Below are 11,437 nucleotides of genomic sequence, written 5' to 3' on the forward strand. Positions count from 1 at the left end.
TTAATTAACTCATTTAATTCTCACTCAGAAAAAATGTAAAGGTAATCAAAACACCCAAGATTCATGTGAAAGAAACAGAGAACAAGTTATACAAATAAATTAATAAGTAGAATAATAGATAAAATAGCCCAGGATTAACTAAGAGACCAATAGACACAAATTGGGGGGGGGGGTTAAGTAAAATTTTAAAAAGTTAAAACAATGTAGTAATAAAACAAGACAGTACATGTAACAGTGAAGAAGATGGAAGAGTCTTGGGAAAATAAAAAGACAAAATAGAAGTCAAAAGACAACTATCACTAAGTAGCTGTTTAGTGATCCAAATGTCTGATTTAAGTCCCATTTATTCCAAAGGTTAAAATTCCCAATTCGATTAATTGTGCCATATCTCTTTTGACTCAGTTTGATACATTTTAAAAAATCATTAAAGATCTTTTTTTTCCAAATAGGTGTGATTTTAAAACTCACTGAGTGGATTGTCATATTTTAGGGCAAAACACTCAATTCCTTCCATGAGTTTCTAAGAAAAGTGGTACAGGAATCATGCTCTGAAGAGCCAGAGGGGCAGAAATCAGGATAATGGACATTGGATATGGTATAGACAGTGAAAAAGCATTCTTAAATGGGTTTCTGAAAATTAACTGCTAGTAACCAAAAAAACTTAATATCTGAAGTATATAGGTGGATATACATCCTTGACCAGTGACATCTATCCTGAATGAAAACTATCTGTCCTCAGCTATGAGCTAGTCAAATAAAAAGCACTAACATCTCCTTGGTGGGCTTATCAGGATGAAGAACAATTTGCCTAGGGTTTTTCATTTCACCTTCTTTTACCAGTAAAATATTGCTATATTTTAAAAGCTATACTATATTTTTTAAAAGCTATGCTATGTTTTAGAGTGGCAAGTTCAGCCTGATTTTAATACATATTTTTGCCATTTTGTTTCACTGATTCAGATTGACTGGTCCTTAGACACTCACTGGAGTAAACTCAAAGATCACATTTGGTCAAAATTTTTAATATAAAAAACCAGATGTCAATATCCATCTAATATTACTTGGGCAAAGGAGAAGAGTAAGAACAAACTGAAGGTATCAAAAGATTTTGGGTAAGAAATTAGACATTTTAAACAACAGGAAGTTGTTGTGATGCAGTACAAGGCTCTGCTCTTAGTTTCTAATACTTCTTTGTATACCAAGTAGTCTCTACTGATTTTTAAAACAACTAGATATGCACTGGGAATGCAGATAAAGCTAGGACTATGTAAATGCTACCACAGTCCCTTCTCTGAAATGCCTGGGTGGTGGCAGGGCATCTTTTAAATTTCAGAATTTGCCAGATATTAGAAAGGCAATATGAGAGTACAAATACATTTAATATTTTTGTAGGAAACATGACTATTCACACCAAAGAAATAATTAGCATCTCACATTTCTAGTTTTTGTTACCAAACCACTTCATGCTAGGTCAGGGTTTGCCACCAAAATTAATTATGAAAACATTTTAGATTTTCAGATTTTTTTTAATTTCTCTCTTTTTTAAATTTTATTATGTTATGTTAGTCACCATACAATACATCATTAGCTTTTGATGTGGTGATCCACAATCCATTCTTTTCGTATAACACCCAGTACTCCATGCAGTACATGCCCTCCTTAATACACATCACCTGGCTAACCAATCCCCCCTCCCCCCTCCCCTCTAGAACCCTGTTTGTTTCTCAGAGTCCATAGTCTCTCATGGTTCATCTCTCCCTCCGATTCCCCCCCTTCATTTTTCCCTTCTTTCTCCTAATGTCCTCCATGCTATTCCTTATGTTCCACAAATAAGTGAAACCATATGATAATTGACTTTCTCTGCTTGACTTATTTCACTTAGCATAATCTCCTCCAGTCCCATCCATGTTGATGTAAAAGTTGGGTATTCATCCTTTCTGATGGCTGAGTCATATTCCATTGTATAGATTTCTCAATTGTGGATAAGGGGCTGCTGTGAATCTGTATAGTCTGATTTTGCATTAGGAATTCCTCTAGCCAAGAAAAACAGAATATTAAGAATGTCAATAATACCAATTCCTATTTATACATCCATTATCCAAAGCCAGAGTTTTGTTTACAATCTCTGTGATAAATATTTTTTTGAATTTTATAATTATATTTGAATTTCACTGATGGAACCTATGTACATAGTCAACACTTTTATATTGAAATTTTACCTGAGACTACAATCACTCAAACTAATTTATCTTAATTATAATTCCTTATGTTTCAAAAACTCTCTAGTGTTTATAAACTATGTTTATATACATTATATCATAAGCATGAAAGGTAGTAGGGAAGTTGTTACAATGCCATTTCATGGATGAGGAAATAGACTCATAAGGATAAATGATTGCTATTTATCCACTGCCCAGTGCTGTTTTATCAGGGTCTTTTTGTAGGGCAAGACCAATATAAACAATCAGTGCTGAACACATTGTACAGGGAAAAAAAAATACTGTGGGTAGGTCAAAGAGTTAGAAAGCTGTGAAGGAATGGCTAAGGAATGCTCACACATGTGCTTAGTGCCTGAAGGCCCAATGCAAGGCCTCTCAGAGATGCCTTCTTCTACTTAAAGTTACAGCTTTGTACCTGGCTTTTGAGATATACTTCATTACCCTCACAGCAAAAAAAAAAAAAAAAAAAAATGTAACCAGAACCTTGATTCATTAATTTGTTAATCAGTCTTTCCAGTATAGACATATGCAAGCAATACTATTTGGTACACTTACTTCTCATTATTAAAGAATACAGTGCTCTTCATCATGCTTTACTTTTTTTTTCCAGTTGATTTTTTTATTATGTTATGTTAATCACTGTACATTACATCATTAGTTTTTGATGTAGTGTTCCATGATTCATTGTTTGCATATAACACCCAGTGCTCCATGCAGTACATGCCCTCTTTAATACCCATCATCAGGCTAATCCATCCCCCCCCAGAACCCTCAGTTTGTTTCTCAGAGTCCATAGTCTCTCATGGTTCATCTCTCCCTCTGATTCCCCCCCTTCATTTTTCCCTTCCTGCTATCTTCTTCTTTTTTTCTTTAGACGTATAATGTATTATTTGTTTCAGAGGCGCAGGTCTGTGATTCAACAGTCTTACACAATTCACAGCGCTCACCATAGCACATACCCTCTTCAACATCTATCACCCAGCCACCCCATCCCTCCCCCCCCCCACCACTCCAGCAACCCTGTTTGTTTCCTGAGATTAAGAATTCCTCATATCAGTGAGATCATATGATACATGTCTTTCTCAGATTGACTTACTTCTCTCAGCATAATACCCTCCAGTTCCATCCACATCATTGCAAATGGCAAGATTTCATTCCTTTTGATGGCTACATAATATTCCATTGTATATATATACCACATCATCTTTATCCATTCATCTGTCATCATGCTTCACTTTTGCACATGTAATGTCTCATAGCTGAATTCCATCCCATGAAACAAATTACACTCAGAATTAAAAATGAAAGATTATTAATCATAAGGTCTAAGAGTTATAAAAGACCTAAAAGGCCATCTAGTCCAATCATCCACCAATTCTTGAATTCTCCATGCAACAGGCCTGCCTAACATGCATACAAATCCAACTCTAAATATCCCCACTGACAAGTAATGAACTCTAAAACAACCCATTCCAGCTTTGGATAGCTCTGTCAGAAAGTTCTTATACTGAAATAAAATCTATCATTCTGTTACTTTTACCCACTAGTTCTAGATCTACTGCTTAGGTAGATAGACAAGAAGTTATCCATCATTACCATGAACACTCTTCAAATATTTGAAGATTGTGTTCAGGTCTCCCATGAGGTACTTTTTCTCTAGGCAAATAAATAATCTAATTCCTCCAACAATGCTTTATACTGAATGGCTTTGAATCTCCTTAACATACTGATCACAAAATTCTGAACATGCTCCAGTTCTCTTGTTTTTCTGTTCATGTAGTCAACAGATTTTACTAAGTAACTCTCGTATGTCTAGAGACCTCTTAAAAGTACAACATAGATTACAGAGATTCCTACTTTAAATTATGTATTTTATTATACATAGAGACCTTGTTGGTAACCACTGTCTTCTATTTTTAAGAGAGGAAGTGCTCAATTGGTAAAAAAAAATAAAATAAAATAAAGGAGTAAGAAAAAGCTGCTGGTAGAAAACGTAAACAAGGGAGGCAAGCTGGTGGAAGAAGAGGGGACCTCGTTTCTTCTGGTCTCTCAAATTTAGCTGGATATTTATCAAACCATTCTGGATACCCATGAATTCAATTTGAGATGTAAGAAAATATATCTGGAAATCTACGACTGCTTTTCCAAGGTAGGATATATGGAGTCATGAATCTGTGGGAAAATATCAGAAGATAAATGGAGGGGGGGAAGGGAGCCTCCATGAGCTGGCTACCAGAAAGTGATATAACACCAGAGTGCAAAATTGGAACCCTTAGAAATCTGCTCCAGTGAGAGACATCCCTTTCTGAAAGGGGCTCAGGGGATGAAAAAGGCAGAATTCCATGTGGGTCACTGTGATCTCAGGATCCCAGGGGACACAGAAAGAATGGGGGTACCTGAACTGATAGAGTGCCTAAGCAGCAGAGCTGGGAAACTGGTTATGGTCAGCGAGCCCAGGAGGGACTCTCAGCTCCAGTCACCATTAACTGTGAGCTGGGTTGGCAGGGAAACTGCTTTTGCCTGAGCACCCCGAAAAGGACTGGAACATGAGGGTCATTTAACATCCCCTGGGAGGGACAAAACAGCTGCGCCACAACTGAGCAACAGCTCTCAGGATGGTGGTGGCCCCAGGAAGCACAGTAGGGTAGCATCCAGCCATGACCTGGGAGCAGTGGAGCAGGGTGCACATGTGAGCCCACAAGTGCTTGCAGTCCCAAAGACATAAAGCACAGAAACACTCATGGGTCCCAGGGACTCCTCCAAGAGAATTGCAGTGGGCATGAACTGAGGGAGTCTGCAAAGGTTGATGCACACAGAAGTGGAGATGGTTTGACCCAGAGAGTTTTATTGAAGAGGGGGGACTGAGAACTTGTGGCTCTGGGATGGAGATCCAGTCATGGCCATTTTTGCTCTGACCCTCTGAAGAGTTGCAGAAAGCCACCAGGGAACAAAAGCCACACAGACGACCAACTCACACTGAGGCCATCCCCCTGACAAGGGGTGGAACAACTCCGCCCAGACAAAGACACCTGAGAAGCAAAAGAGCAGGTCACTTCCCCAGAAGACAGACTGGAAGAACAGGTGAATGACAAGCTATGGATCCTGTAAGACCGTAAAACTCCAGTGCCAGGGGAAAATAGTATATTGAGCTCCAAGTGATTCCTTATGACTTGTTTATCCTTCAGTCTAAAATTTTCCACTTCTCTCTTTCTTTCTTTCTTTTTTACCTTTTACCCATTTTAACTAGATTCTTATTTTACCAACTTATGTTTTTGAGTCGCTTTTAAACTTTTTTTCACATTTACATTTCAAAGATTTATGCCTCATTCTAGTCCTTTTTCCCTCTATTCAATATTTATATATATATTCATATATATATTCATATATATATATTGCTTTCTTGGCAATTTTCAGATGTAGTGTCTTCTTTTTTTTTTTTTAAAGATTTTATTTATTTATTTGAGAGAGAGAATGAGAGAGAGCAAGCACATGAGAGGGGGGAGGGTCAGAGGGAGAAGCAGACTCCCTGCCGAGCAGGGAGCCCAATGCGGGACTCAATCCAGGGACTCCAGGATCATGACCTGAGCCGAAGGCAGTCGCTTAACCAACTGAGCCACCCAGGCGCCTGATGTAGTGTCTTCTAACACACAGACCAAAATTCAGTCAGGAACAAGTGGATCACCCTGCTCTCTCCACCCTGTGAGATTATAGTCTCTAAGCCTCTGTCCCCTTCTTACTGTTTTGTTCCATATTGGCTTTGTGTGCTTTTCAGTGGTGGCTTCTGACCACTCCGGATTTTTTCTAGGGTGCGTTTTGCTTGGGTCATGGTTGATATTTTGGACTTGGTTCATTCACTCATACATCCTCCCCTGGGCAGAATGACTACAAGGAACTCAAAACAAAGGAAAGAACCAGAGACAATGTTCTCTGCCACAGAGCTAATCGGTATGGCTATAAGTAAGATGTCAGATGGAATTCAGGATAGCAATTATAAAGTTAAACAGCTAGGCTTGAAAAAGGCATAAGTGACAGTACAGAAGCTCTAGGAGTGGAAATGAGATCTAATCAGAGCGAATTTAAAAATGCTATGAATGAGATGCAGTCTAAATTGGATGCTCAAACAGCTAGGTCAATGAGGCAGAAGAGAGAATAAGTGATATAGAGGACAGGCTTACAGAAAGGATGGAATTTGAGGAAAGGAGAGAAAGCCAACTAATAGCCCATGAAGAAAGGCTTTGAGAATTTAATGATGCCTTGAAACGGGCCAGTGTCCGAATTCTTGGGATCCCAGAGGGGGTGGAAAGAGAGAGAGAAGATAGAAGATATATTTGAGCAAATCATGGCTGAGAACTTCCCTAATCTGGGGAAAGAAGCAAGCATCCATGTTCAAGAGGGAGGGAGGACCCCTCCCAAAATCAATAAAAATAGATCAACCCGACATATAACATTGAAGCTTGCAAATCTTAGAGCCAAAAAAAGCTATCCTGAGAGCAGCTAAGGAGAGGAGTTTCCTTATGTATGGAGGGAGGAATATCAGAAACCTGGTAAGCCAGAAATGGCTGGCATAATATATTCAGGGTATTAATGACAAAAACATGCAGCCAAGAATACTTTATCCAGCAAGGTTATCATTCAGAATGGAAGGAGAGATAAAGAGCTTCCAGGGCAGACAGACAGAAACTGAAAGAATATGTGACCACCAAGCCAGCCCTGCAGGAAATATTAATAGGGATTCATAAATGAAGAGAGACCCCAAGAGTAACATAGAATAGAAAATAACAGAGATAATCTATAGAAACAGGGACTTTACAGGCAATAATACAATGGCACTAAATTCATGTCTTCCAATAGTGACCCTGAATGTAAATGGGCTGAATGCTCCAACCAAAAGACACAGAGTATCAGATTGGATAAAAAAAAAGAGCCATCCATATACTGTCCACAAGAGACTCATTTTAGAACTGAAGACACATGTAGACTGAAAGTGAGGGGGTGGAGAAATATTTACCACACTAATGGACCTCAAAAGAAAGCTCAGGTAACAATCTTCATATCAGATAAATTAGATTTTAAACCAAAGACTTAGTAAAAGATGTAGAGGGACACTATATCATACTTAAAGGGTCTACCCAACAAGAACTAACAATTGTAAATATCTATGTCCTCAATGTGGGAAGAGCCAATTATATAAACCAATTAATAACCAAAGTAAAGAAACATACTGTTAAGAAAACATTAATAGTAGGAGACCTCAACACCCCACTCAGAGCAATGGACAGATCATCTAAGCAGAAGATCAACAAAGAAACGAGCTTTGAATGATACACTGGACCAGACAGACTTCACAGATATATACAGAACATCCCATCCTAAATCAACAGAATACTCATTCTTCTCAAGTGCACATGGAACTTTCACCAGAATAGATCACATACTGGGTCAAAAATCGGGTCTCAACTGATACCAAAATACTGAGATTATTCCCTGCATATTTTCAGACCACAGTGCTTTGAAACTGGAATTCAATCACAAGAAGAAATTGTGCAGGAACTCAAACAATTGGAGGTTAAAGAGCATCCTGCTAAAGAATGAATGGGTCAGCCAAGAAATTAAAGAAGAACTTAAACAATTCATGCAAACTAATGAGAATGAAAACACACTGGTGCAAAGCCTATGGGATACTGCAAAGGCAGTCCTAAGAGGGAAGTACATAGCCATCCAAGCCTCTCTCAAAAAATTGGATCACACACAAACTAAACGTACACCTAAAGGAACTGGAAAAGAACAGCAAATAAAGCCTAAACCAAACAGGAGAAGAGAAATAATAAAGATTAGAGCAGAAATCAATGAAATAGAAATGAGAAAAACAGTAGAATGGATAAACAAAACTAGAAGCTGGTTCTTTGAAAAAATTAATAAGATCAATAAACCTCAGGCCAGATTTATCCAAAAGAAAAGAGAGTGAACCCAAATTAATAAAATCATGAATGAAAGGGGAGAGATCATGACCAGTACCAAGGAAATAGACAATTGTAAAAACATATTATGAGCAACTATATGCCAAAAAATTAGGCAATCTGGAAGAAATGGATGCATTCTTTGATACTTATAAACTACCAGGAAGAGGTAGAAAATCTGAACAAATAACCAGCAAGGAAATTGAAACAGAAACCTAAAACCTCCCAAAAAACAAGAGTACAGGGCCAGATGGCTACCCAGGGGAATTCTACCAAACATTTAAATAAGAAATAATACCAATTCTACTGAAGCTGCTTCAAAAAATAGAAATGGAGGGAAAACTTCCAAACTCGTTCTGTGAGGCCAGCATTACCTTGGTCCCAAAACCAGACAAAGACCCCATCAAAAAGGAGAATTATAGACCAATATCCCTGATGAACATGGATGCAAAAATAATCAAAAAGATATTAGCCAATAGGATCCAAAAGTACATTAAAAGGATTATTCACCACAACCAAGCTGGGATTTATTTCTGGGTTGCAAGGGTGGTTCAACATTCACAAATCAATCAACATGATAGAGCACATTAATAAAAGAAAAGGACAAGAACCATATGATCATTTCAATTGATGCAGAAAAAGAATCTGACAAAATGCAGCATCTTTTCTTCATTAAAAGTCTCCATGGTGTAGGAATAGAGGGAACATAATTCAATATCATAAAAGCCATCTAGAAAAAGCCCACAGCAAATATCATTCTCAATGGGGAAAAACTGAGAGCTTCACCCTTAAGGTCAGGAACATGACAGGGATGCCCACTCTTACCATTATTTTTCAACATAGTATTAGAATTCTTAGCCTCAGCAATCAGAAAACAAAAAGAAATAAAAGGCATTAAAATTGGCAAAGAAGTAGTCAAACTCTCTCTCTTTGCACATGGCATGATACTTTATGTGGAAAACCCAAAAGATTCCAACCCAAAATTGCTAAAACTCATACAGGAATTCAGCTATGTGGCAATGCACAGAAATCAGTTGCATTTTTATATACTAACCATGTGACTGAAGAAATAGAAATTAAGGTATTGATCTCATTTAGAATTGTGCCAAAAACCATAAGATACCTAGGAATAAACCTAAACGAAGAGGTAAAGCATTTGTATTCTAGAAACTACAGAACACTTATGAAAGAAATTGAGGAAGACACAAAGAGATGGAAAAACATTCCATGCTCATTGATTGGAAGAATAAACATTCTTAAAATGTCTATGTTGCTCAGAGCAATCTACACATTCAGTGCAATCCATATCAAAATAACATCGACATTTTTCACAGGGTTGCAGCAAACAATCTTGAAATTTGTATGGAACCATAAAAGACCCCGAATCACCAGGGGAATGTTGAAAAAGGAAACCAAAGCTGGGGGCATCACAATGCCTGACTTCAAGCTATATTACAAAGCTGTGATCATCAAGACAGCATGGTACTGGCACAAAAACAGACTCATAGATCAATGGAACAGAATAGAGAGCCCAGAAATGGACCTTCAACTCTATAGTTAACTAATCTTCAACAAAGCAGGAAAGAATATCCAATGCAAAAAAGACAGTCTTTTCAATAAATGGTGCTGGGAAAATTGGACAGCCACAACCTCTTCAACCTTGGCCATAGCAACTTCTTCCAAGACACGTCTCTAAAGGCAAGGGAAACAAAAGCAAAAAGGAACTATTGGGACTTCATCAAGATAAAAAGCTTCTGCACAGCAAAGGAAACAGTCAACAAAACTAAGAAGCAACCCACAGAATGGAAGACGATATTTGCAAATGACATTATAGATAAAGGGCTGGTATCCAAGATCTACAAAGAATTTCTCAATCTCAACACCCAAAAAACAAATAATCCAATCAAGCAATGGGCAGAGGACATGAAGAGACACTTCTCCAAAGAATATATATAAATGGCCAACAGACACATGAAAAAATGCTCCACATCTCTTGCCATCACGGAAATACAAATCAAAATCACAACGAGATACCACTACACCAGTTAGAATGGCTAAAATTAACAAGACAGGGAACAATAAATGTTGGCAAGGATGTGGAGAAAGGGGAACCCTCTTACACTGTTGGTGCGAATGCAAGCTGGTATAGCCACGATAGAAAACAGTATGGAGGTTCCTCAGGGCATTAAAAATAGAGATACCCTATGACCCAGCAATTACACTACTGGATATTTACCCCAAAGATACAGATGTAGTGAAAAGAAGGAGTACATTCACCCCAATATTCATAGCAGTGTTGTCCACAGTAGCCAAACTGTAGAAGGAGCCAAGATATCTTTCAATGGATGAATGGATAAAGAAGATGTGGTTCATATACACAGTGGAATATTACTCAGCCATCAGAAAGGATGAATATCTACCTTTTACATCAATATGGATAGAACTGGAGGGTAATATACTAAGTGAAATAAGTCAAGCAGAGAAAAACAATTATCTTATGGTTTCATTCATATGTGGAACATAAGGAATAGTGCAGGGGACAATATGCATTTTGGGGGAAACTGAATAGGAAGGAATCAGAGCGGGAGCCAAACCATATGAAACTCTTGACTTTGGGAAACAAAGTGAGGGCTGCAGAAAGGGAGGTGGGTAGGGGGATGGGATAACTGGGTGATGGGCATTAATGAGGGCATGTGATATGATGAACACTGGGTGTTACACTGAACTAATGAATCATTGAACATTATATCAAAAACTAATGATGTACTATACCTTGGCTAATTGAATTTAAATTAAAAAATTTAAAAAAGAAACTTTTAGATATTTTAGTAAGATGCAAAATCAGAAAGTTATTCTATTCTCTACCTAGTGATATACATATGCTGTCAGAGTTTCAAGAATAACTCTCAAATATCTGTCCAAAATTATTTCTATAATTTGAATATAGGCTAAGGTATCCATTTTTCTTTGACTTACCTAGTATTTTGATACCCCAGGGCTCCAAACTATGTAGAATCCTACTCTATTTCAAGGAGGAACCCCCTCACACCCATTTTCAAACAATCTTTTCCTTCTTACAATGACTGTCTTGTCAGCAGCTTAATCTTCTACTTTTGTAAAAATAATGCTACCATAGCTCTAGATAGATCCTGACACTTCACATTCTGGGTTAACTACTCATGGTTTGAATATGTCCTTTTGTTGTTTACTTTATCTCCCACGTTAGTGTATATATATATTGCAGTTGTGTACTACTTAAAG

Source organism: Neomonachus schauinslandi, chromosome X, assembly GCF_002201575.2.
Source record: "Neomonachus schauinslandi chromosome X, ASM220157v2, whole genome shotgun sequence".
Lineage (NCBI taxonomy): Eukaryota > Metazoa > Chordata > Mammalia > Carnivora > Phocidae > Neomonachus > Neomonachus schauinslandi.